Source organism: Triturus cristatus, chromosome 5_1, assembly GCF_964204655.1.
Source record: "Triturus cristatus chromosome 5_1, aTriCri1.1, whole genome shotgun sequence".
Lineage (NCBI taxonomy): Eukaryota > Metazoa > Chordata > Amphibia > Caudata > Salamandridae > Triturus > Triturus cristatus.
Window position 1 is genome coordinate 369,436,645 of NC_140587.1, and position 26,060 is coordinate 369,462,704.

The following is a 26,060-nucleotide window of genomic DNA, read 5'->3' on the forward strand; positions in this document are numbered from 1 at the left end:
GCACAGAAAGGGAAACTGTAGTTACTTGAACACGGTAACATGAGAAGTACACAAAACACCTCACCAGGGGCTAGATGTGCTCTCCTCCAGCCCCCCAGATACACCGAGCGTCTCAAGTGACTCCTGCAATAATCCAGATCGGACGCAGATGCATCACATCACAAAGAAGACGCAAAGACCACAACAAAAGACAATATTAATTAGCGCCACTAAACCAAGCACCCGAAGCCGTCAACCCCACGACTCGAAAGTCTCCACACTACACAAGGCGAGAGTCATACATATATAGACATGTATACATACATACCTAAACATTTCCTTACATACATATATGCAAACATGTATAATACATTATGGCTCCTCAATGGCAGCAACAACCAGTCAAAATCAAAACTGCACAACAGCCAATTACATGATACGCAACTTATGTTTTGAAATGTTTCAACTGTGCAACTTGTGTAGACTGAAAGCAACCTCTCCCGGGATCCTGCAAACTAAGTTACACCCAAGAACACCAATCAAGAACTAGTAAACAAGGTAAGCAGGACTAGGGCACAATACCTTCTAAAGTATGCTGAAGAAATCAAAAAAGAAAACTCACAGAAAACATCATCCTCTTCAGTTTGCATAATCAAGGCAATACTTAAGGGTGCGCAAAGCATTCATTTATAAGGAAAACGTGCGACAATGCATACTAACTGTTGAATAACACCTTTATAAATTTCCCTACCACGTATACTGGCATAACTCACTTTATTCAACAAGAGCCTTTCACCCCGGTGCAGCCCTGCCATGCAAAACAAGCATTTGCAATGTAATCGGTCTCGCATTTGTGAAAGTTAGAGCTAATAGCGCTGTTATTGACAACGTTTTTTTTACATTTTCTTTGTTTGCAGTGGAGTGATCATATGTGCATAGTGCTATTGCCAATAGTATGACCTCATGGTGCTGGAACACCAGAAAATGTGAACTAGGTTATGAGAGAGAATATTAAAAAAAATAGGGAAGGAGTTGCTGTAAAGGGTCGGGGATAATGCATGACAGGAGGGAGTATGACACCAGAGCAGGATATGTGCATGAGAGACAGCGAGAGTGAAAGAGGGTTTAAAGAGAAGTGAGTGTGAGTGACAGGGAGAAAGGAATGGTTAGAGAAGAATAGGGCAGGGGAGAAGGAATATGAGAGGGCAAAAATAGAAGGTAGTTGCGAGTTTGTGAGGAAGAGACTAGAGCAGAATAGAGAGTAAAAGATAGGTTGCGCACAGTATAAATAGGCTGTCGGGAGAAAAGTGCAAAAGGATTGTTGTAAGGTTTACGGTGCTTTCAAAGGCTATGTTTTCAGTAAAACAGAGACTGTACCTTGTGAAAATCTTTTTTATAGCTTTTGGTTAAATGGGCAAATTCCATATTATTTCAGTTAAAGCTTATAATGGGCCTTTAGATTCGCCGATTAAACAATTTCTCAGATTTACAATTCTTTCAAAAAGCAGGGACACCAAGCTGCCCAGGATCGACTTAAAAAAACTGCATCCTGGCAAGCTGTGCATCAGAGGTCGACAAACTGTCATGCATAGGTGCTACTGTGCCACATATGCATGCCTATAATACAACAAGCGACTTGTTGCAGTCATCTTCTATGCATGTTTATTGCCCTTTCCGTGTTTTGCAGTGCTCCTCTGAAGTAACTCTGGTGCCCAATTCCTTGCAGTGTCCTTATCTGTTCCACTAATCTCAGCCTCACTGACCAAGGGATGGATGACTTTTACATTCTGTGGTGGCCCAGCTGACTATAAAGTGATATTTTCAGTTACTGGCTACAAAGCCATGCAGGCACCGGAGAGTCAAGGATCAGAGGGAATGCACAAAATGCATTACTCACATTTAGACCTAAAATGATAGCAATACGGAATGTAATTGTCAAGGTCTCACAGTAACTGCATATTGGCCACAACGACAGACAAATCAGGAACACAGCACATTTTGCCAGTACTGAAGGAATACTCATTATCCAGACACTTCTTTTTTTATTTTATTTTTGACAGTTTTATATGGCGCTGGCTAGACCCGAAGGTATCAGAGCGCTTTACATAAGGTCAACCATGTTACAACAAACAAAACAATTGCACGATACATCAAATATATGTGACACCGTAAAGGGAGAGAAGGAGAGACAAGTGGGGGGAGGGGGAGAGGACGAGGAAAGTCAGCCCAGAAACCGAGTAGGTAGGTGACGGCGCGAGGAGGTAATCAACAGCCAGTCTCCCACATAGCTCGCAAAGTAGCTCCAACGGTCATCGGTCGGAAGGATAGACAGAAAGGATATAAGGAAAAAGCAAAATTGCAGATATACGATGAGGAGGGGGCATGTGTGAGACAGGGAGACGGAGAAAAACTGTGCCCAAGGTCCGGCTGGGTAGTTGACGGACAGGGGTGAACCAAGGCCAATCTCCTCTATAGCTGTACAGAGCAGCTCCACCGGGCGTCGGACAGGGGTAGAAAGAGAACCATGGTCCAAGAGAATTACAGACGTCATCTTGAGGTCAGACATAGTCCTGGTAGGGGTTATGCAAGGAGAAAGATCATGAAGGGGAAAAAAAGAAAGTCACCACTGGCAGCCATGTTTGGGTCAGGCATCATGGGACCCTTTTCCAAACCATGAGAGTGCGACAGAACTTTGCAGGGGAGGAAGTGCCAGTCTCTCTTAGTTCTTAAAGAAAGATACAAGACCTCCCAGGCGCTTGGGAGTAGCGCCGTCTCTGTAAGCACGCTGGGACGCACCTCAAAAACGGAAAGCAGCGTGGTAGGAGCCGCCATATAGCCTTGTGCTGGGGAGGCGGGGTGGGGGACCGCTAACCTCAATCCTAGGCAGCAAGTGTCTCCAGGGTCCAGGAAATCTCTGCGGCATGTCCGCTGCGGCCGCCAGATGCCTTCCACACAAGCGGAAGGAGGCTCACCACATGTCAGGATCGAACTTGGTGCAGGTCCGATTGTCAGGACTGCGCCTACGGTGCAATGGAACAAATTCCGTTGTAGGCTCCCACTAGGGAAGCGGGTTGGCAGGATCCCAGGATTCAGCTCCCGATGTCGCGGCCCCAGCTCGAAAACATTAAAACGCCAGTTTGTTCCATCCCAGGCGCCATCTTGACGCAAGATCGTACGGCAAGACTTTAGACAAAATCCCGGCGATGCAGGGTCTAGATGTGATGGCGGCCACCACGATAGACGCTCCCCAACTTCCAATGACAAGGGATGGTTTGGTGGAGTTTAAGCACCGAGCTAGGTTGTAGAGCACGGGGCTTCTACGGAGCAAAAGCTCCGAGCAGCCATGTTGGATTTGGCTGCTCCTCCTCTGAGACACTGTGAGGATCAAACGATATGCATTAAAACTTCACTGCATTGAATGCAGCAGTGAACTCATAAAACACATAAATTACCCTGTATTTAGATTAAGTTTTACAACTGCCCACAACCATACTCCCCTATGGGCACAGAGACCCCTACTAGCAGAGTTACAGTACTTTCTGAGAGCCCCAGGGTAATGCTTCCAGGTAGGCAGATATCATAGGACGCAGGAGCACCTGCGTGCCTACTACGAAGAATATGGTAATCTTTGTGAATGTAGCAATTTGACTGACGTTTGGAATCGGAGGCCTCCATCGAGGTATCACCCCATAGAACCAGAGCGGTTCCAGTGCCGCAGAGTATGGGCAAAACATAATGGGGGTACACACACTGTAAATCCCTGTGAACAAGTGTGCCAAGTGCAGCTGCCTGCGAGTGTGCAGGCAGCTGCTGAAGGTATAGGGATTGTGGGCGTGGGAGCCCTCCTGTGGTTTTTCCTGGCTGCCCGGTGGAAGCTCAATACCGCTGTACGTCTCCCCACTGGCAGTGAAGTTCAGTGAAACGTGGGTTCCTGCTGCGAGGAGTGCAGCAAGTTTCTTTGGGACTGCTCGGATGGGGAAAAGTAATGAAAGTGCGGTCCTGGTGCGCTGAGTGTTGCAGGTTCATTATAGCCGCTCAGGTGTGAGGCTGCACTTTTAGGCAGCCTATTGGAATGGTGATGGCATCCACACTGGTGCAGAGAGGCATTGCAGTGCTGCACACGAGCTGGAGTGAGAGACGCAACAGTGTCACACACGAGGCTCTTGGCTGCCCTCTGGAGAAATGGTGAGCGGGTTGAGATCTGGCCCTGCGGTCACGCTTTAGACATGCTGGCAGGCTGCAAGCCTCATATGATGCACTTGTCAGCAGTGGGGGTAATCCATTTAAGGCATGCTGAACTGAATAAAGGAAACTTAGGGTTGCAAATGCACGAGCTCAGGCAAACAATTAACAAGGAAGTAGTCCCTAAATGAAAAGATAACAGCCCAGCAGCGTAGCTAAACTGTAGTTGGTCGGTGCTGCTTACTACAAAAACTGAAGTGACGTATCGGATCGCCAGGCAACTAGAAGCTACATAAGAAGAGCAATGTCAGAGTTAACCAATGGCAAGCGGCAGGAGAAATTAACCTCCATATTCTGTTTACTACAGGTCTTGCGACAGCGCATGCGCTGTCTTGGCTCGACCTAAAAAACGAGCAGCATTGTCCATGCTTCTTAGCATTAGAATGTAATAAACATTTTCTCTAAATCACCTAACAGAACTCATACTAGTCAAACGAGGACAAACTCTGTTAGTGATCTAGCTGCAACCGGGAAACTAAACCAACACGTCTGAGACACAGTACACACTAAACAGAGAGAACCTCATGTTACCATGGCTTGGCTTTGCCTATACTATCCTCAACCGAACCCACAGCAGCTTTCTAAATTGGTTATCAAAAAGACGGCATTTTGTACATTAAACTAGGGCTGGACACACGCACTGGTGAAGTGAATTGGATGGGTTAAGGCACGTTTTGCCTTTGTTGACTCCCCTTGTCCTGTGATGTATTTGAAAAAACAACAATTGATGGACAGAATGCAGAACAATGTCATACATTCACCCCAGTACAGAGATCTGGGCCTAAATCCATCGTTTTTTTGCTCACCACGCCATTCCAGTTTGAACCCAGCCATATGCAAATCAGTCTTGACCCTGTGCCCCATGGGAACAGTCCAGCCCGAACTGCCAAGCCAGGTCCTCCCTGGACTGGAAACAAGCATCCTAGGACCGGTTTCGGGCTTTCAGCCCTCGTCAGCCAGGATAGCTTGATTCCAGTGGCATGGAGAGCAAGGGACTCACGTCTGAGCATACCCTTCCCACTCGGGGTGACAAATGCAAAAACAACAATTGATGGGACAGAATGCAGAACAATGTCATACATTCACCCCAGTACAGAGATCTGGGCCTAAATCCATTGTTTTTTTGCTCACCATGCCATTCCAGTTTGAACCCAGCCATATGCAAATCAGTCTTGACCCTGTGCCCCATGGGAACAGTCCAGCCCGAACTGCCAAGCCAGGTCCTCCCTGGACTGGAAACAAGCATCCTAGCACCGGTTTCGGGCTTTCAGCCCTCGTCAGCCAGGATAGCTTGATTCCAGTGGCATGGAGAGCAAGGGACTCACGTCTGAGCATACCCTTCCTACTCGGGGTGACAAATGCAAAAACAACAATTGATGGACAGAATGCAGAACAATGTCATACATTCACCCCAGTACAGAGATCTGGGCCTAAATCCATCGTTTTTTTGCTCACCATGCCATTCCAGTTTGAAGCCAGCCATATGCAAATCAGTCTTGACCCTGTGCCCCATGGGAACAGTCCAGCCCGAACTGCCAAGCCAGGTCCTCCCTGGACTGGAAACAAGCATCCTAGGACCGGTTTCGGGCTTTCAGCCCTCGTCAGCCAGGATAGCTTGATTCCAGTGGCATGGAGAGCAAGGGACTCACGTCTGAGCATACCCTTCCCACTCGGGGTGACAAATGCAAAAACAACAATTGGACAGAATGCAGAACAATGTCATACATTCACCCCAGTACAGAGATCTGGGCCTAAATCCATTGTTTTTTTGCTCACCATGCCATTCCAGTTTGAACCCAGCCATATGCAAATCAGTCTTGCAATGTTCAACACTCCGTCCATCATTTCCTTTGGTTTTTGCTTTGTTCGCCATAAGTTGGCAGGGCATGCTCAGACGTGAGTCCCTTGCTCACTTTGCCACTGGATTCAAGCAAGCCTGGCTGAAGACGGCTGAAATGCCAGAAACCGGTCCTAGGAAGCTTGTTTCCGGTCCAGGGAAGTCATGGCTTGGCAGTTCGGGCTGGACTGTTCCCATGAGGCACAGGGTCAGACTGATTTGCATATGGCCATGTCTGAACTGGGGTGGCTGAGTGGGCTAAAGAACGGTGATGGATTAAACCCAGATCAGTTGACTGGGGGTGAGTGCTTGCAATGTTCAACACTCCGTCCATCATTTCCTTTGGTTTTTGCTTTGTTCGCCATAAGTTGGCAGGGCATGCTCAGACGTGAGTCCCTTGCTCACTTTGCCACTGGATTCAAGAAAGCCTGGCTGAAGACGGCTGAAATGCCAGAAACCGGTCCTAGGAAGCTTGTTTCCGGTCCAGGGAAGTCATGGCTTGGCAGTACGGGCTGGACTGTTCCCATGAGGCACAGGGTCAGACTGATTTGCATATGGCCATGTCTGAACTGGGGTGGCTGAGTGGGCTAAAGAACGGTGATGGATTAAACCCAGATCAGTTGACTGGGGGTGAGTGCTTGCAATGTTCAACACTCCGTCCATCATTTCCTTTGGTTTTTGCTGTGATGTATTTGAAACATCCACCAACACCAGGACAGCAAAAGGGAAGGCCTGAACGTCCACAACACTGGGTCTTCATGCCTCACATCCTGCAAGATGGACAGGCTTACATGTAGGACCATTAGATTTGCAGGAAGCAGGCATCTAATACTCGAACTATTGTGACACTATTGAACAATTGGTCAATAAAATCTAGTCGAATCTGTTTTGACAGTGTGGGAGGCAGACTGCACAATCTCAGCAAAGCTCTAGCCTTGTGATTTCATTGGTGCAACGTCTAGAGCAGAATCGCCGCTGTTCCACCAAGCACAAGTCCTGCTGGCTTAGTCAATGCTTGAGAGTCATTCCAGGCGCCTGCTAGACCTCTGCGTCAGCTATCACCAGGCATGTATGAATATCCCTTCCTGAAGCATTGGATCTTGTATGGCTAGGTATTACATGAAAAAACATAGGAGCACAATGGCATTTACTTTAGATGCATAGATGCATACTTTACATATGCAGAGTCTGTGCCTAGACCCAGTTTATAATACACACTCACAAACTATCATTTCATATTTATTTACCTCAAAATACAATACTTGCTGTACATGCCAGCCTTCGATACATTTCCAGCCAAACATACAACACATTGCTTTAGAAAATTCTGCACAGTAGGGTACTATGTAAGAGAGAAAATGGTGAATGTTTTTCAGCTCTTTCATGTTAGTGTATATGCTACAACACTAACGCAAATCTATAACAAGCAAGAGTGGATCTTTGCCTTTCTTCAGAAGCTTGACAAGACGCATGTTTTGCTACAACCTGATAGTCAGTCGAATGTACCTCAGAGGTGTTCTGTTCTCAGTTCTTGTAAAGCAGTTATGTAAACCTGCTTCAAGAACTGGACATCATAACAGGGATGAAACGCTGCCTCGAAAGGTACTTTCTTACACTGATTAGAGAGTAAATAGATATGAGATTACACGTGCTTAACCGCAAGCTCTTGTTAGTCTAAGAAACAAAAAGAGGCCTAGATCACAATATGTATTCACCTCCATATGAACATTACTTTTGGATCTAATTCAACTACAAACCTCCTCTCCCACATGCATGATGAGAACAGGGAAAATGGCCTGCAGTCACAGTTTGGGAAAGGAAAACGTGTCCTGAGCGAGACCTAGTGATGCACCCCAAGGCCTGCAGAGTGTGCTGTCCAGCATAATTCTAGCATCAACAAGAAAAAAATGCGTCATCTTTATATAACTGCGAGTTCCAAAACAAAAAGGAAACAGTTCATTGCCCAGACCTTTTCTTTAGGTCTCGGCTCTAGACAGCGCATGAGCTATCTCGAAGAGACATGCTGTATACACTTTGTGGGCTTCAGTCCGCTCATAGTCTTCCCATTTGCTGGCTCCATCGTTACTCTCCAATTCTTTCTCCGTCTTTGTCCATGGCAGCCTGCATCGTGCCTCTTCTTGTGTTTATCCTTCCCCAAGAGCAGGGACCAATTACTCCTATCCATCTCCTACTCTTATTTTAAGACAGGTTTTTGGAACTCTTTTTTAAAGAATAACTCTCACAACCGGTCGTGTTTTCACTGGCTCCAACCTCCATTGAACAGGCCTGTAAATCTGGCTCTTATTTCGTCACATTTGCAGTGCATTCAAAGACCAAAATCAAACGTCAGATGCGGTTTTCCGAGAGCGCCTTTTCTTTCTCTGACTTCAAAGTGATGGCTTATATGTCAGTCACCAGCACTCGGGTGCATGGCTGATTAGTTTACATTCTTCAAGCCACCTGAAAATCTCCTCCCGCCTCCCTTCTAAACCGTCAATGTATTCATGTAGTGCTTTGTCCCTGAATTTCAGTTTCTGCACATTAGAGAGCACAGGTTCATAACTGCTAACTTGAAAAGCAAACTTAAATACTTTTTAATAGCGGATCACCAACTTTATTTTCTTTTGATTCATTATATTAACCCCACCCCACCTCTGGAAGTGTTGCTTCCATGGATTTGTACAGAGGTGCGAGTGAAATCCAGAATAGGTGACTTGGCGAGAGGCTAATCCCGCCGTGATTACCGCATAATCTGGGTGGTCACAGCTGAGATGCATGTGATGTTCCAGTGATTTAATTAAATATAAAGTGGTTTTGGTTTGTTGTTTTTTCGTTTCTTGTCAAAAGCACAAACTTAGTGGCGGCCCAAGGAGAAGCTGCCTTGCATAGAAATAATTTTATAAACAGAAACAGTGGTTTCTGTGGAAAAATAACAAAGGATGTGGTACTAATATGCGCAATCGCAATTTCTATGGGTTACAGCGATGTCAGAAGGGGAAAAGACCATACAGAGCTCAATATTCAATAGTAAATATTTATACAAGTATAAATACAATTTTACAAGTTATTCAAAAGAACAGTGAATACGTGTCCCCAGTGAGCATGGAACATAAAAAAAACAGTGGTGACACATTAGTGACATATACAATAATTATAAACCCACCCCGTGGAGGTGAAGGGGAGGGGCTGACACTGGTGGCTGCACATATTGCAGAATATAAAGAAGAAATTATTCATTTGGATCACAACAATCCAGGTTGTGTAATATGGCCTCTGGGAAGGATAAAGGAAATCTATTTAGTGAAGTCTGCCCCATTATAGCACAAATGCCGAGCCAGAAAAGAAAAAGGAAAGCCCTTACCGGAAGCCGTACAAATTTGTTCCGCCCTCTGTTGTGGGAATAGTGGTACTAAAGTACACGTCGATCTGTGTATCTATAAAAAATGGGAGGGTGAGAAGTGAAAGGCTAATAATTCACTTGCTGTAGTAGTATAGTATCCGCTGGCACTGGAGGTGCTCGCACCTTTCAATTGAGGCCGCCAAACGAGAAACGTGTGCGTCCGCTACCGCTACGCGTGGTGCAGAACCGCCTGAGTCCGTCTGCACGCGTGTAATGACAGCGTGCCAGGACTCAGGCACTAGCTAAATGCAGGTCCCGGGAACACGTCAGAACTGGACATCACGGCAGGCATCCTAGTAGTGGTGGAATCCGGTTGGCAGCGGACCAATAGAGAGGGAGGACAGATCTGCTGGTGCCGGATTCATATCAAATAAGGTTTCTGGCAAGCCAGCATGAAAATAAAAAGTGTAAAAAATGAAAAAAGGATTAGATAAAAAAAATCTGTTGGATGTAAACTCAGTGGAGTGTTGTAACTAATGTCCTTCATGGGTAGTCCAAAACGTTATATACAACCAGTTGAAGATTCAAGTAGTACATATTAAATAGCTATGTATATACAAAAAAGCAGCAACTTTAAACATTAGAAACTATAACCGACAGATCAATTGTCGGCATAGAAATAACCCCCCTAGTCCACAAAGGCTCTCTGACCTCAATTAAAACAATTCCTTTTCTTCCTCTCCAACTAAGTGACACCGTCGTTGTTTGCACCCTGTGGGAAGCTGGCCCTTTATGTGATAAACCAGCAAATAGTTATAAAGCATAAAGAGTCCAGAGATTCCCCCAGAAGTGTACAGGGCTCAATGTAAACACAAAGTGCTCTATTTGTGGTAGTGGTCGAGCAGCCTTAGGCGTAACACAGAGGAGTGCGAGACATTTGTTATGCACACAGTGACTAATGACACGACTCAAAAAAGGAGATCCACACCAATTTTTTAAAAATAAGCTTCTTTCAAGATTCATTTTAAGACCAAGATGTACAAGGTACGCAAGTTTTTAATAGAAATACTTTTCACTTTAAAAAGCGGACACTATGTGCAATTTTTCAGTTCAGCAATGTTAATCTATGGGAGGAATGCTTTTGTGCAGGTAAGCATGCAACTTACAGTTTGTTTTCAGGATGAAGAATCTCCACCAGACAAGGTTCAGGTAAGTAGCAAATCTGCACCTCCAGCGGCACAGGGGCGGCCGAGTGCAGCTTTCAAACTCGGAATCTGGTGCCAATCTTATCCAATAGAGAACAAGGGTAATCAAAGAGATGCTGCTCACGGGTGAGTAAAGCGGTTTGGTATCCCAGTCTCCGGGGGTCAAAGTAAGCACAGGGGGGAGCATAAGGTAGCACCAATCTTACACTCTTAGCGGCACAGGGACGGCTGTGTGCAGGGTTCAACAAGGGGTGGGTGCTGAATGCAAGTCAATAGAGAAGATTGGTTTTGCAGAAAGGCTGCAGGTTCAGGCCAGAAGGCTGGCCGAAGAAAACCCACAGCTGCTCAGGTACATAGAGATGCTAGGGGACGCAAGGACACCAAACTACTAGTGCTTCTGTCGGGTAAGCACTATGGGGTACTCGTTCAGAACCAAAACATTTTGTAAATAATTTATTATTTACAAAATTGGTGCGAAGAATAGAAAAGTAAAACAAATTAATTAATACATCTATTTTTGATAACTAGCTGTAGGTGTGGTACATTGATGAATGTCTAGTCCAATAAAATAGTGATTTTGAAGAAATGTTTTGGTTCTGAACAAGTAACCCATGGTGCTTACCCAATGGAACCACTTCTAGCTTCGCATCTATGAACCCAGGTTCGGAGGGAGCTAGGGTGACCCCATTGATATCAACGGGACGTAAGGACAGCATTGGGTGCTCTCCCCAAGACCCAAGGACTCCGGGTGCAGGGGTGACCTTCGGCATCGGAAAAAGTCTTACCGGACAGATATAGTCGGGGAGTCTTGGAGTTGAGACTGCAGGTTTCAAGGTGGAGTCCGGCAGGGGTCAGCCCACCGTGGACTCTAGCTCAGAAGCACTAGGGAACCTTCACAGGACTGGTGAGACACTTGGACTCTGGCGTGAGCGCCAGGTGCAAAAGTGGGTCCGGCAGTGGTTTTGCAGTTTCTCCGGGCAGAGGTCTTTGTTCTTTGCAGTTGGTTTCTTCTTGACAGGTCTGCTGTCCACGGGAGATCTTGATCTTTGTAGGAGGCATGCAGCCCTTCCAAGTCTTTGGAGATTGCTGGACTGCAGGATGAGTCGTCTTTTGGCACAGGATCATGGAGGGCTGCAGAAAGGCCACTAGGGCCAAGGCAGCTGAGTCTGCAATCTTCTTAGGTCATCAGGAATCTCCTTTCAGGGTCTGGGAGTGCCACCTAAATACTACATTTACGGGCGCTACAGGGAAGTGACAGGTAGGGACCAATGGGTCTTTTACTTGGGTTGTTTATACCCACTATTAGAGCACCCTCCTATGGGAGGGAACATAGCCCTAGCCCTGATTGGATAGGTCTCATCTTCAAGATGGGGAACAATGAAATATGAGCTTCAGTGCACCTTCAGCACCTTAGGGGTGAGATGGCGAAGGGGGCACACCTGTTCTCACTTCGGGTTTCCCGCCAGTTTTTCCACCTAAAGTGTGGGTTTGAACCAGGGGCTGCCATCTGCTGCTAGTAGCAAAGGCTGGGGGTCGCATTACAATGGCGGCAAGGTTTTTGAAGCTTACCTCTCGAGCACTGTGCTAAACCTGGGGGATGAGGTGTGACACCTCCACAGAGGATGGGCTTTTGTTTCCGGCCTCAGAGAGAAGGGGCTCTTGACCCAGGGGTCCAGAAACATGTATGGCGGTGGTAGGTTGCCTAAGCCAGTCAGAGACCACACCAGGGTTGGTAGGTTTTCATGGAGCACCTCTGAGGCGCCCTATGAGTACATGTTTCAATAAATCCAACTCTGGCTTTATTATGGGTTTATTGAGAGTTGTTTGGTACCAAACACGCCTGGGTTCAGTGAAGCTATCATGGTGCTGGGGGACTGGAGTAGTCTAGTTTCCAACCCATGGACTCTCTTACACTTCACTGGCACTAACAATATTAAGAATAGACTTAAATATTGTAGGGCCATATCCGTTCATACATATATACCCACACCTGAGATATAGTGCACCCTGCCTTAGGGCATGTAAGGTCTGCTAGAGGAGTGAATCACCTATGCCTTAGGCAGTGCTGCTTGGCATGGCACACAGGCTGTATGCCATGCCGACTGTCTGTTTTCTCAGCACAAACGCATGCAGGCTGCAGTGGCAGTTTGCATGGCCTTTGTGAGAGATCCTTAGGGGACTCTCTTCAGGCTCAATGCCCTATGCACCAGGGTACCATTTACTAGGGACTTACAGGGGGGTTCTGAAGTGCCAATCGTGGTACAGTTTTAGGGAACGAGCTCTGGCACAGGGGACCGGAGACCTAGTTGGCAGGGACCTTGTGCACCTTCAATCAAACCACATAATTTTCCAGACAGAAAGTGTGGGAGGGATAACCATGTCAAAAGAGACGCTTTCTCGAGCACCTCCTCTCAAACACGTCCTCTCCTCTTACTTCATTGTTTACTTCTCCTCCATCTTCCTCGCACCTCCTGTCGTCGTTCTCTCCAGGCAGATTCCTCGTCCCTGTCACACCTACATGTTACATTGCATGCTCAGTAGGACCAGCCTACAGTTTTCTAACACGGTAGCTGTTCGTGTTCCTTAGGGGACTACTTGTTTTATTAGCTGTTCTTGTTATTTGATCACCACAGAGCCCACTTAACAGGTGCTAGGTTTCAGTACGGCGCCTGCTTTGAAGTTTCTTGTTTTTTAATTGCTACTTAACTTTACACCCCTTTATTTGTTGCAGGTGTAGCGCAAACCCGACCAGAAGGTATTGAAGCGCTTGACGCATGCACCAATTCTCCAGGTTTCAAAAAGATCATTCAAATTAAAGCCCTAGCATATATCACACTGAAGGTTCAATACTGCTTCGGTACAACTCCGAGACAGATCTTATATCGAGGTGTGATTTTTAACCAGAATAGTAGGATAGCCTGTGGACCCTATATATTTGAAGAAAATATACACAATTTATAGGAACTGCCTCACGTAAGGAACCACCATAAGCATGTTGGCTGATGTCACCTACTGTCTCACTGTACCATTATCGGCACTTTCCTATAGTAGGGGGAAGAACAAGCACAATGAATGTCACTATTGATGCTTGGGGTATACAACAACTGCTCAACTTCTTAAGTATTTATCATCACTCTCCTGCAGGTCCTCAAAATTACTTCTTGTCAGAGCAGACCTTAAAAATGAGTCGAAAAAAAGCATGTCATATGTACTTTACTATATGCCTTGCCTCGTTTAAAAAACATTGTAACATGTTTAGACCAAATTGTTGCTAATGGCCGAGATGTTTCATTGCCACACAAAGCTTACAGGGAAATTAATTAGGCATGAGAACCCATATGTCACCCAACTGTGCATCGTACCATATGTCCACTAAGTGAGTGCTTACTAGTGGATCACAGGAGAAGCTTCAGCGCCCAGCACCGGGAACCCTGGTATCCTGCCAACCGTTGATACTTCACCACCGAGCTCTGGTAAAAAGAACTACTGATGACAGCAATGTGAGCATATTGAAAAGTAAGGAGTAATTAGGAGCAAACTCTGAAGCATTTGTTAGTATATTTTAAAAAACATTCTGTAATATTAGCTCAATTTTGAAAGGGGCTGTTATGACATGAATTTAAAGCTTTGTCAGAAATACAGCTTTACACACTCTCATACTAGTGCAGTGTCACTTGATTCCCTCCATAGAGAATTATGTAGTGTAACCAAATGCACACCTACTTCTATTACAGGACCGGAGGCTTCAGATTATGTTATCTCTTTCTTTTACTGCAACAAACAGTAGCCCATAAGATCATTTATAACATTGAAACAAAAACATTCCCAGAATGCTTAGCATAGCTACACAACCATCATAGAGACTAGCCCTATATAACGGTCTTTACACCGGAACACTTCCTCTTTCTTTGCTGCTCGCTTAAGAGTTAAGTGCTCGAGTTCGTTCTTGCCCTACTCTGGTTATGCAAATTGTCTTGTTATTTGTCTGTTATTTCTTGCAGCCTTAGAATTACGGTGTATGCATTTGCTTTGATACTGGCGCTCTGCGCATTCAATTACCGTGTATGCATTTGTTTTGATACTGGGTGCTCTGCGAGTTCCACATTCTCAGCACGCGGTGCTGCCTGTGTTGTCAATTAAGGCACTCGGAAGGTGACGGTTGCTTTGCTGACGTGCCCTCCCCTTCCAACGGCCCTTTTCATCCTCCGTAGCTTCACTGCTGTGTCACGGCGGCTTTCTGCGCCTTTCCTGATACGGGCCCACATAATTATCGAGCATCGCGTAGCCCAATTGGGTTGGTTTTGGGCTACGTGACGCCCAACCTGGTTTCCTCCTCCCTCCGCGCGCATTTTCAAACGCGCTTCGGAGCGAAGGTTGTACTTCTTCAATACCCTTCAGTGACGCCTTCCCTGGGCTGGACAACAAGGCAGGCCTAAGCTGAGTGCAAGCCTTTGGAATTATAAATAAAGGCTCTGGACGCCTGTGGGCTGTCTTTAATGACTACAGCTTTGTTGAGGAGCAGCTTTTCTCTTTAAATAGAAGTAATCTGCACCAGGGCTTCTCCCCCTTGACTGATTCCTTTGGGATCTGTAATAACTTCATTTTCATAGTGTCCCCGGCTGTACTTTGGGCATGGAGGACTGGGCCTACTTTGAGGAGGACAAATATGGGTATTATGAGGAGCATGGTCCACTCCTTGAAGACAACATTGTGGATGCCCTGGACGCATCCGTGCAAGATTGAGTCAATAAGGCTGTTGAGGTGGCGGTCCCTAAGAGCGTTAATAAAGCATTGGCTGCCGCTCTAAAACCTATTACGGCGCAATTTGGAAACTTTGCAAAACGCCACAGCTTGTTGCAGCAAGATAATGCGAACCCGTCCACGTCTACAGGGGGAAAGTCTGCGTCCGCCAAAGCTCCCAACTGGCCGTATGCACAGGCCCTTACTAAGTTGCCCCCTCCGTCCACCAGGGACCACGCGTACTCGGGGACTTCAACCCCACTCCCCGCTGCGTCCAAAGTGGTTACAGATACAGACACTGGTACTGACACTGATTCCACCAGCCACAGTATGTCTCCAAGGAAAAAGAAGGCCAAGAAAGCCGCTCTGCGTCCACAATCTCCCCCAGTCTACCAACCTTATACTCCCTTTGACTTTAACCCCCAGGATATAGTACACCCCAGGTCCTCCGATTGGGCCCCTCCTTTTGAGGTGGTGGATTATATTCACCAAAATCTGCGGCGCAGTTTTGACAGGGATGTTAGAAACCGACTGCAGTCGGAATGCCCGCGCCCAGACGTACTTGAAAAGATCACGGAGACACCAAAAAGCTGGCCTTCCTATAAAAATTTCTGAAAAATCCCAAGAAAGGCATTGATCGAACCTGGCGCGGGTGCCAGGATAAGTTGCTAGACACCATCGGCCCTTATCTAAGATCCTGGAGCTGGCTCTTGTAGCCAGGGAATCTGGTGCACCAATCGATCCAGACATTCTTGCTGGTTGGACCCAGCGCGCTAGTTGCTCTTTAGGCAATGCAAACTGCGCCATTTCCTCAAAGCGCAGGAAGTCCCTCCTAATGCGCATGGACAATAACTTCACGGAGTTGGCCTCAGCAGAGCCAGGTGCCTTGGCGGAGGGTTTACTGTTGGGTGAACGTTTTGTAAAGGACGTATCCAAATATGTGGGATCTTTCACCAGCTTAGACAAAGCCCAAGCTAACATCAAGCAAGTGTTCAACGTTGGCCTTTTTGGACGGGACGGGCGGCTGGCCAGGCCGTCAGTACCATCAGGGCCCTTCCAGAGGAGGTTACAGCCGGGGTCGAAGAGACTTTCAAGACCCCACCAGAGGCGGCACGTTCTATCCAACCAGACGTTTCAGCCGCCGCTTCCATCGAGGTGGTCACAGAGGGAACTCCCCGCCTCAGATTACGTCAGGTAAGCCAGCTATCTTTGTCTCTTTACCCTGTGGGAGGCCGGTTTCGCCACTTCTTTCAAAACTGGCAGGTTGCTACTCAGGACGCCTGGGTCCTTCAGACAGTACAAGGTTTTCACATAGAGTTCTACCAAACTCCCCGGCAAGGGGCCCCTCCAACCCCAGGGGCCCCTCCAACCCCTCTGTATTTTTCCCAACAAGACAAGCTTTTTATAGATCACGAAATAGACGAATTGCTGGAGAAACACGCGGTCGCCTAATGCGGAAAAGGGGAACCGGCGGGTTTCTACAGCAACATCTTTCTAGTACATTAGAGGGGTGGCGGTTACCGTCTGGTTCTGAATCTGAAGGAATTCAATGGTTTTGTTCTCTACCGTCACTTCAAGATGGAGGGGGTCCATCTTTTAGCAAACATCCTGAGGCAAGCGGATTGGTTAGTCCATCTCGAGCTCAAAGACGCATACTTAACATTTCTCATCTTTCCTCCCCATCGCAGGTTCCTGCAATTTCAATGGCGCGGCAGGAATACTTGGTCCAGCCTTTTGGGCATTCCTCGGCTCCGTGGTGTTTCACCAAACTCCTGAAGCCGGTGGTATCACATCTCCAGGAGCAGGGTATACGTTTGATAATCTACCTCGACGATATTCTAATCATGACTCCCTCGGCACACCTACCTGGGTCCCTCCATCTTCAGATAACGATGTCTCGGTTAGAGAATCTGGGGTTTGTGGTAAACAAGGCAAAGTCGATTCTCCTTCCAACGCAGTTGTTGGAGTTCTTGGGGTTTGTGATCGACACACAATCAGCCCAGCTCCAGCTGCCCACGCAGAAACTCAGAGACCTGAGGAGGACTCTAGATACGCAGTTGATGTCCTTACGGGCGATTGCTCGCTTGGTGGGTGTGCTAGCCTCCTCCATACAGGCGAAATTTACGGGGCCCTTACATTATCGAGCCCTTCACCGTCTCAAAATCAGTCACCTTCAGAAAGGTCTCTCTTATGCAGATCTAGTCCCACTTAAGGACGAAGTCCGAGCAGAGATTCAATGGTGGTTGACCCACGTGGATGCCTGGAATGGTTGGTCAATCTTCGGATCTCGCCAGGTGCGGACCATAGAGTCCGATGCCAGTAGATCGGGTTGGAGAGCCTGCTGCGGGGAGGTGACCACTGGGGGCAGATGGTCTTTCCAGGAGTTGGAGTTGCACATCAATTGTCTAGAACTCCTGACGGGCTCATTTGCGATTCACACTCTCTCCCCCAGGAAGGTATCACGTTATATTCTATTGCGAATGGACAATATATCAGCTGTACGCTATATCAACAAGCTGGGGGGAACCAGATCCCAGATGTTGACTGAGATTGCCAAGGATTTTTGGCATTATTGCCTGGCGCATCAGATAACAGTGATCGCGGAATACCTTCCGGGGCGAGACAATGCAGTAGCGGACTGGCAATCACGGCACTTGAAAGAACACAGCGACTGGAAGCTTCACCCATCCCCGTTTCATCAGCTCCAATGTCTGTGGGGTCCATTTCAAATAGACCTCTTTGCCTCCAGACTGAACCATCAGCTGGAGTCCTTCTTCGATCCCCTAGCAAGAGTGACAGATGCATTCACAGAGGATTGGGTGCTAAATCTCTACTACGCATTTCCCCCGTTCATCCTGATTCCCAGAGTAGTAAATCAAGTATCTTTGCAGAAAACTGAGATTGTATTGGTCACGCCAATTTGGAAATCGCAAACATGGTTCCCAGTCCTGCTGGAAATGGCATGCGATTACCCACTTCGTCTCCCGTCCTTTCCATTGGTGCTCCAGGGCCTTCAGGGAGAGCTCCGTCCGTTAGTCCTGGCGGGGCAGCAATCCCTTATGGCCTGGAGGCTTTCCGGCAACAATGGTCATTGCCAGGAATTTCGGAGCAAGCTTCAGGTTTTATCCAACCAGCCTGGGCTCCTTCGACCAGGAAACGCTACTGTTCTGCCTGGAAGGCTTGGTGCATGGAGAAGCACCTGTATTCCGTGGAAGTAGACATCTCTCACGTCATGAATTTTCTCTGCCAGAAAGCTACTGATGGGTGATCTTATAGATCAGTGAACAATTTTCATTCAGCCATTTCAGCAGGCCATTCACAGCTAGATGGCAGGCCTGTGGGCATACATCCGGTGTTGTGCAAACTTTTGAAAGGAATATGCATAGCCAATCCTCCTGAGGCGAAGTATTCTTCATTATGGGATGTTTCTAAAGTTTTGAAGTTGTTTGATAATAATGGCCTAATAATGAACTGCTGTCTCGAAAGCAATTATCAGCTAAGTTAGCTATGTTATTATGTTTGTCTGCATGTTGCAGGGTTTCTAATATCTCTAGTGAGTACTAGACTTGGAGGGTAGGATTCTTTCGCCTGAAGGCGTGTCATTTGCCATTACAGCTCGTACCAAAACTTTTTCCAAAGCTATTGACTACAATGCTTTCCCTTTGAATGAAAAACTGTGTGGTAAAATGTCTCAAGGTGTATGTAGAATGTACACGTTCTCTTCGACCAGCTGGTTGTTCCGGGTTACCAATTGCTTTACAGAAACCTTTCAAACCTGTTACTTCTGCTTCTATTGCCAGGTGGCTTAGATATGAAATGTCTGAAAAGGTATTGACACTGATTTATTTGGAGCGCATTCAGTTAGAGGTGCTATGGCCTCCAAATCATTCATGCCTAGTACCAGTATACAGGATATAATAAAAGCTGCTGACTGGTCTTCCAGTTCCACTTTCAAACAATTTTATTATACACCTACATCTGTTGTATTAGATAAGCATTAAACTAGCATAATCTGAAGCCTCCGGTCCTGTAATAGAATAAAAAATGTGCTAGCATTTGTGCCAAGAATTTTCAATTCTATTAAGGACATGGAGGTGAAGATCATCCCGCCCAGGAAAATGTAGATTATGTTTCATAATGTCATGTTTACCCACCCTGGTTAACAGGTCCATGACAGGTATTAAGCGGACAAATTTTCTGTTTCAGGCGCTGACCAGAAGGGAGAATAGGCCATCGAGTGGTCATCAAGGAAGTCGCGCTCTACAACCTTCATATTCAAGTTTCACAGTTCCTGTTATTTCAGCATTCTTGAGTGATTTGGATGCATTATGGATCGCATTTGGACTTGTTCTTGTTCAATTTGGACTTTGCTCGTTGGGCACAGAAAGAGGAAGTGTTCCGGTGTAAAGACAGTTATATAGGGCTAGTCTCTATGGTTGTTGTGTAGCTATGCTAAGCATTCTGGGAATGTTTTTGTTTTAATGTTATAAATGATCTTATTGGCTGCTGTTTGTTGCAGTAAAAGAAAGATAGCGTAATCTTCGCCTCCGTGTCCTTAACAGAATTAAAAATTCTTGGCGCGAATGCTAGCAAGTTTTTAATTCATACTTAACTAGCAGTTCGCTTTTTGTTTTTTGTAGGGGCGATGGTTACGAATTTTGAACTACATTAGGAAGGGGAGTCATCACCTCTAAAGCACTGTGGGCTTATTATTGGTGCAGCACATACACAGCACACCCTCTCATTTACACATGATACATTTTTATATACATGGAAATCTGACCAAATTATTTGCCCAAACAATGCATCCTGTAACAAAAAATGGTCGTGGGTGTCCTAGCACACTGTTATTGAGGCATATGTTGGCTGACTTAATGGACTAATGCATCTAGTAAAGGGGTCTGGGTTTGATACGAAGGTCCACTTGGTCGTGTCAATAGAACCAAAAGATCATTGCGTTAAGTTGGGATCTATGTTGTGTGTCAATACCATTAAGAGACCGCTGAGGGTACACTTTATATACATGTCAGGATTAGTACATGATTTGCAGCACACTAGTCAAAAAACGATTTTACTTTTGGAGTGGTATGTACATGCAGGAAAAAAAGAAATACAACTTTTGGGGCTTTTGTTAATGTTTTGCACAATCTTAACCTGCCAAGCTGGCATGCAATGCTAAGAAGTCATTAAAAACAACAAGGTGAAAAGCATCCCCAGGAGTGTGGAATTTAATAAAATATCTACTTGTCCATGGGCCAGGTTGCTTCATAAACCTTGTCCTGTAACAAAATACACGTCCCTTTTGTGCCATGTAATGCGGCGACAAATTACAGCAGCAATCTCATTTTATGAGAGTTCTGATATAGCCTCTCTAAATATGCCAGGGCTCGTACCATAGTAGGGTTTGAATACTAGCAAATCCCTTATGTTGCTACATTTCTCCAGAACTATATACTGGGGCTGAAGGTAGTGGTAAGCAATAGGTCAAGGGTTGTAAAGCCCTTTTGAGTCTGTGAAAACCTACTAAAATGCATTTTTAAGGATTTTCACCAACTTTTTTCTAATCTTTCCCATACTGAAAAAGGTTAGAAATTTACTCCTGACAGTAGAAGACGTAATACCTTTTCAAGGGTTGGGAAAAATGTGGTTAGAGGAAAAGTGAACTTGAAACATTCAGATTTTCACATGAGCAAATCCACACGCACATTTGCTCATGCTAAAATGCAGTTCACAAATATTTTCAAGGAGTACTATTTCTTGGCCTACTTCTGTAAATTCTTGTGAATTCACGGAAACTGTATATATGCACTTAATGCAAGGATATATACCATGGATGCACTGTTGAGACTTTCTTTAATAATTGGGCCTCTAATAAGGCCTGGCTTTAAGCATGGCCTTTTGTGTTTAATAAAATTCTCTCTCTTTCTTTTGGTCTGATAAAATTCTGACCCTCTTTCTTTCGGTCTATCGGCTGGCTTCACTGTGAGCGACCGTATTCTGCACTTTTACAAGGAGCATATTGGCACACAAAGTAGTTTTGCTCAGTGCCTGGAACTTCTGTGACAATGTGTGCTTTTGGAGACCAAAAACAATTTTTGCTTTTGCCAATGCTTGTTAGAATGGTCAGTGCCCAGCAGCTCCCACACTGATAAGGTTTTACAAAAAAACACGCCTAAACAAGTCACGCATTGACAAAACCAAAAGGTTGACCACCAATTTCAGACCTACTGGCTTTGCCCATGCTGGTTTATATTTGTTTCTCATAATCGTATTCAAACTTGTTACACTGATTTTCATTATGCATATTTTTGGGAAATACAAGCATATGTCAACATGTTACTAAATCTTACAGTAGTTTAGCAAAATGTTTTTTTTTTCCTACTAGCAATTTTTTTTTAGAACATTTTATTTTGAAAACAAGGAATTAACACTTGCTTTCAAGCTTCTGCAAATATTTGCATTTAATCAGAGAGCATTCTGGGAGCATTATACATAGCCTTGTATTACTAAACTTTGAAAATGTGTGTACACATTTATACTGGAACCACCATAAGTAGTGCAGGCTGAGCTTACAACATTTACTTTTAGTAGCCTAATAATAAAGGCTTTGCATTAATGAACCATAAATATAAGTTTGAACAGCATTAACACATGAACACACATATTACCTTAACTGTATACAATGTCCTTCCCTGATCCATAATGTGGTACTGTAAACTAGCAGCCATAGGGTTTGTGCTGTAGAGGGTTAGGCCTACTTGTCCCAAGGACAAAATACACATGAAAACATGTTGCCCTTGACCCCAAACAATATGTTCCGGGCGTCGGGCTATAGGAATTCCACATCCCTAGGACCCCTTTTGTAGATAAGCACCTATCTTAAGTTTTGTGGCATACCTGGATTCCATACCTGTTTTGTAGCATTAACACGCCTTTCTTATTTTTGTTAAAGTAAATATGAATAGTAGAATAAATGTAAAGGAAGGAAGATAATATTTGTTTGAACTAGACAGAACTAAAAACTGAACACAAGCTGCACTGTATGGAGCAGCTTCTGCGCAATATCCTGTCTACACTGTACTTACACATGGGGAATTCTCCTGTCTTGTAAATAAAAGTAAAAAAAAAAAAAATACAGTTCACAATCATCTCCATTTCAACATGATCCCAAAAACGTAATGAAAACATTTATGCAAAAGAGTACAGGTGAGACCATAAAATTTATAACACTGCACAAGAAAAGTCCATGTTTGTGACAGAGTTGCCAATATTTGTCCGCCAGTGAACGGCGTATATTTTCAAAAACCATCCTACTCGTATACATCTTGTTCCAAAAAGAACAGGAGCTTCTTGATGCTCATTATCATCACGTGATCCCTATTCGTCAATAACCATAAAACAAATCCTCTCCCAACGCTAATGTATTGAAACCCGCAAGAGATGTGGCCATGAAAAGCTCTTGGGTGCATTTCAAAGCCTTTCATGTGCTTTCACATTCTGTCAGCTGTTTAAGATCAATCAATCCATTTATAGAGCGCGCTACACACCCGTGAGGGTCTCAAGGCGCTGAGGGGAGGGGGGGTGTAGCTACTGCTCGAATAGCCAGGTCTTGAGGTGTCTCCTGAAGGTGAGATGGTCCTGGGTCAGTCGTAGGTGTGCGGGGAGGGAGTTCCATGTTTTGGCTGCCAGGTAGGAGAATGATCTTCCTCCGGTGGTGGTTCTGCGGATTTGTGGGACTGTGGCGAGGGCGAGGTTGGCGGAGCGGAGCTGGCGGGTGGGGGTGTAGAACGAGAGGCGGCTATTGAGGTATTCGGGGCCTTTGTCGTGGTGCGCTTTGTGTGCGTGAGTGAGGAGCCTGAACGTGATCCTCTTGTTGACGGGGAGACAGTGCAGGTTTCTCAGGTGGGCGGATATGTGGCTGTGGCGGGGGATGTCGAGGATGAGTCGTGCGGAGGCGTTCTGTATGCGCTGTAGTCGTTTCTGAAGTTTGGCTGTGGTTCCTGCGAATAGGGCGTTTCCGTAGTCCAGTCGGCTGGTGACGAGGGCTTGGGTGACTGTCTTTCTGGTTTCGGTGGGGATCCACCGGAAGATTTTTCGGAGCATGCGCAGGGTGTTGAAGCAAGAAGATGAGATGGCTTTGACTTGCTTGTTCATCGTGAGGGAGGAGTCCAGGATGAATCCCAGGTTGCGTGCGTGGTCCGTGGGTGTAGGTGCGGTGCCCAGCGCTGTGGGCCACCAGGTGTCGTCCCATGCCGATGGGGATTGTCCGAGGATGAGGACCTCCGTCTTGTCGGAGTTCAGCTTCAGGCGACTGAGCTTCATCCATTCTGCGACGTCTTTCATTCCTCTTTCTGGAGGTTGGTTTTGGCTGTGGCTGGGTTTTTGGTGAGGGAGAGTATCAGTTGGGTGTCGTCGGCGTAGGAGATGATGTTGATGTTGTGTTTGCGTGCGATGGCGGCGAGGGGACAGATAGATATTGAAGAGAGTTGGGCTGAGCGAGAAGCCTTGGGGTACGCCGCAGATGATCTCGGTGGCTTCTGAGCGGAAGGGAGGGAGGCGGACTCTCTGGGTTCTGTCGGAGCGGAATGAGGTAATCCAGTCTAGGGCCTTTCCTTGGATCCCGGTATGGAAGAGGCGGGTTATTAGGGTGCGATGGCAAACGGTGTCGAAGGCTGCCGAGAGGTCTAGGAGGATGAGAGCGGTTGTTTCTCCGTTGTCCATCAGGGTCCTGATGTCGCCTGTGGCTGCGATGAGGGCGGTCTCGGTGCTGTGGTTGGCTCGAAATCCGGACTGGGATGGGTCGAGCGAGTTGTTTGCCTCGAGGAAAGCAGTCAGCTGTTTGTTGACGGTCTTATCGATGACTTTAGCCAGGAAGGGAAGACGAGAGATGGGGCAGAAGTTCTTGAGGTCTTTGGGGTCCACTGTAGGTTTCTTTAGGAGGGCGTTGATTTTTGCGTGCTTCCAGCTCTCAGGGAAGGTGGCTGACGTGAAGGAGTTGTTTATGACTTTTCGGAGATGGGGTGCGATGATGGTGTCGGCTTTGTTGAAGATATGGTGGGGGCATGGGTCAGAGGGGGAGCCGGAGTGGATGGAGTTCATGACGTTGGTGGTGTCTTCGGTGCTGGTGGGGGTCCAGGCGCTGAGGGTGTTGGTGGAGGTTGTTGGTTCGGTGACTGGAGGCGGAGTCTGGGGTCCGAAGCTGTCGAGTATAGCTACGATCTTTCGGTGGAAGAACGTTGCGAGGGAGTTGCAGAGGTCTTGCGACGGTGTGATGTCGTTGTTGCTGGCGCTGGGGTTGGAGAGCTCTTTGACTATGTTGAAGAGTTCCTTGCTGTTGGGGGTGTTGTTGTCCAGCCGCTCTTTGAACGATGTCCTTTTGGTGGTGCGGATCAGCTGGTGGTGTTCGCGAGTGGCGTTCTTGAGGGCTGTCATGTTTTCTGTTGTCCGTTCTTGGCGCCAGGTTTTTTCGAGGGTGCGGCAGGATTTCTTTGAGTCTTTGAGGGCATCTGTGAACCACGGGGTTTTCCTGTTGCCGGTCTTGCCTGGGTGGTTCTTCAGTGGAGAGAGGTAGTCGGCACATTTGGTGATCCACTGTGCGAGGTGGTGGGCAGCGTCGTTGATGTCAGCGGTGTCGGTTGGCGGGTTCTGGCTCAGTGATGCGAGGAGCTGGTCTGTGGTGATTTTGCTCCAGCATCTGCGGGGGATTTGTTGCGTGCGGTGGTGGGATGTAGTCGTTTTGAAGGTGAAGCGGATGCACCTGTGGTCGGTCCAGTGGAGTGGCTGAAGGAGACGTGGTTGCTGGCGGAGAAGATGGGGTCAAGCGTGTGGCCAGAGAGGTGGGTGGGGGTGTTCACCAGTTGTTTGAGTCCGAGGTTGGCAAAGTTGTCAAGCAGGGTGGTGGTGTTGTCGTCGTTTTTCTCCAGGTGGAAGTTCAGGTCCCCTAGGAGGATGTATTCTGGTGAGGCTAGGACGTGCAGGGTGACGAAGTCGGCGATGGTTTCGCTGAATTGTGTGCGTGGGCCCGGGGGTCTGTAGATGAGCGTTCCTCTGAGGGTGGTCTTGGGGTCGGTGTGAATCTGGAAGTGTAGGTGTTCGGCAGCGGGGAGTGTGTCTTCGGCGTTGGTCGGGATGTTGATGGTGTTTTTGTAGATGATGGCGATTCCTCCTCCGGTTTGGTTGATGCGGTCCTTCCGGGTGATCTTGTAGCCGTCCGGGATGGCTATGTCGGGGGCCGAGGAAGCGTTCATCCAGGTTTCCGTGAGGAAGGCGACGTCTGGTGCTGTTGTGTCGAGGAGGTCCCAGAGTTCGACGGCGTGCTTGTGGACGGAGCGTGTGTTGAGGAGGATGCACTTTAGGTGGTTTTTGTTGATGTTAGGTCCGGGGGGTGGTCTGCAGGTTCGGAGGCAGGTGAATTTGCAGGCTTGACAGGTGAAGGGTCCGTGTGTTCGCTTCGGGGTGGCTTGGTAGCAGGCGTGTGGTCGTCCGGTGTTGAGGGCGGCGGTGTCGTATCTCAGTCGAGGTCCTTGGCTCCGTCGGGGGCCAGGGGTTCTGGCGCTGGGCGCGGTCGGGCTTGCCTTAGGCGCGCCAGCGGCGCGGCCTCCATATGAGGGGCTGTGGGAGGGAGGAGCAGGTGGGAGCGGGGTGGCGAATGGGAACAGCGGCGGGCGGGGCCGCAGCGGCGGGAAAATGGCACAGAGGGAGGCGGGGGAGGGAAAGG

General features: G+C 47.0%; 1 protein-coding gene across 1 annotated transcript in view; it reads right to left on the minus strand.

The window, feature by feature from the left end:
* ENY2 (ENY2 transcription and export complex 2 subunit) overlaps positions 1 to 26,060 on the minus strand; it is a 65,104-nt gene that overhangs the window by 15,091 nt on the left and 23,953 nt on the right. The gene's annotated exons all lie outside the window — the stretch shown is intronic.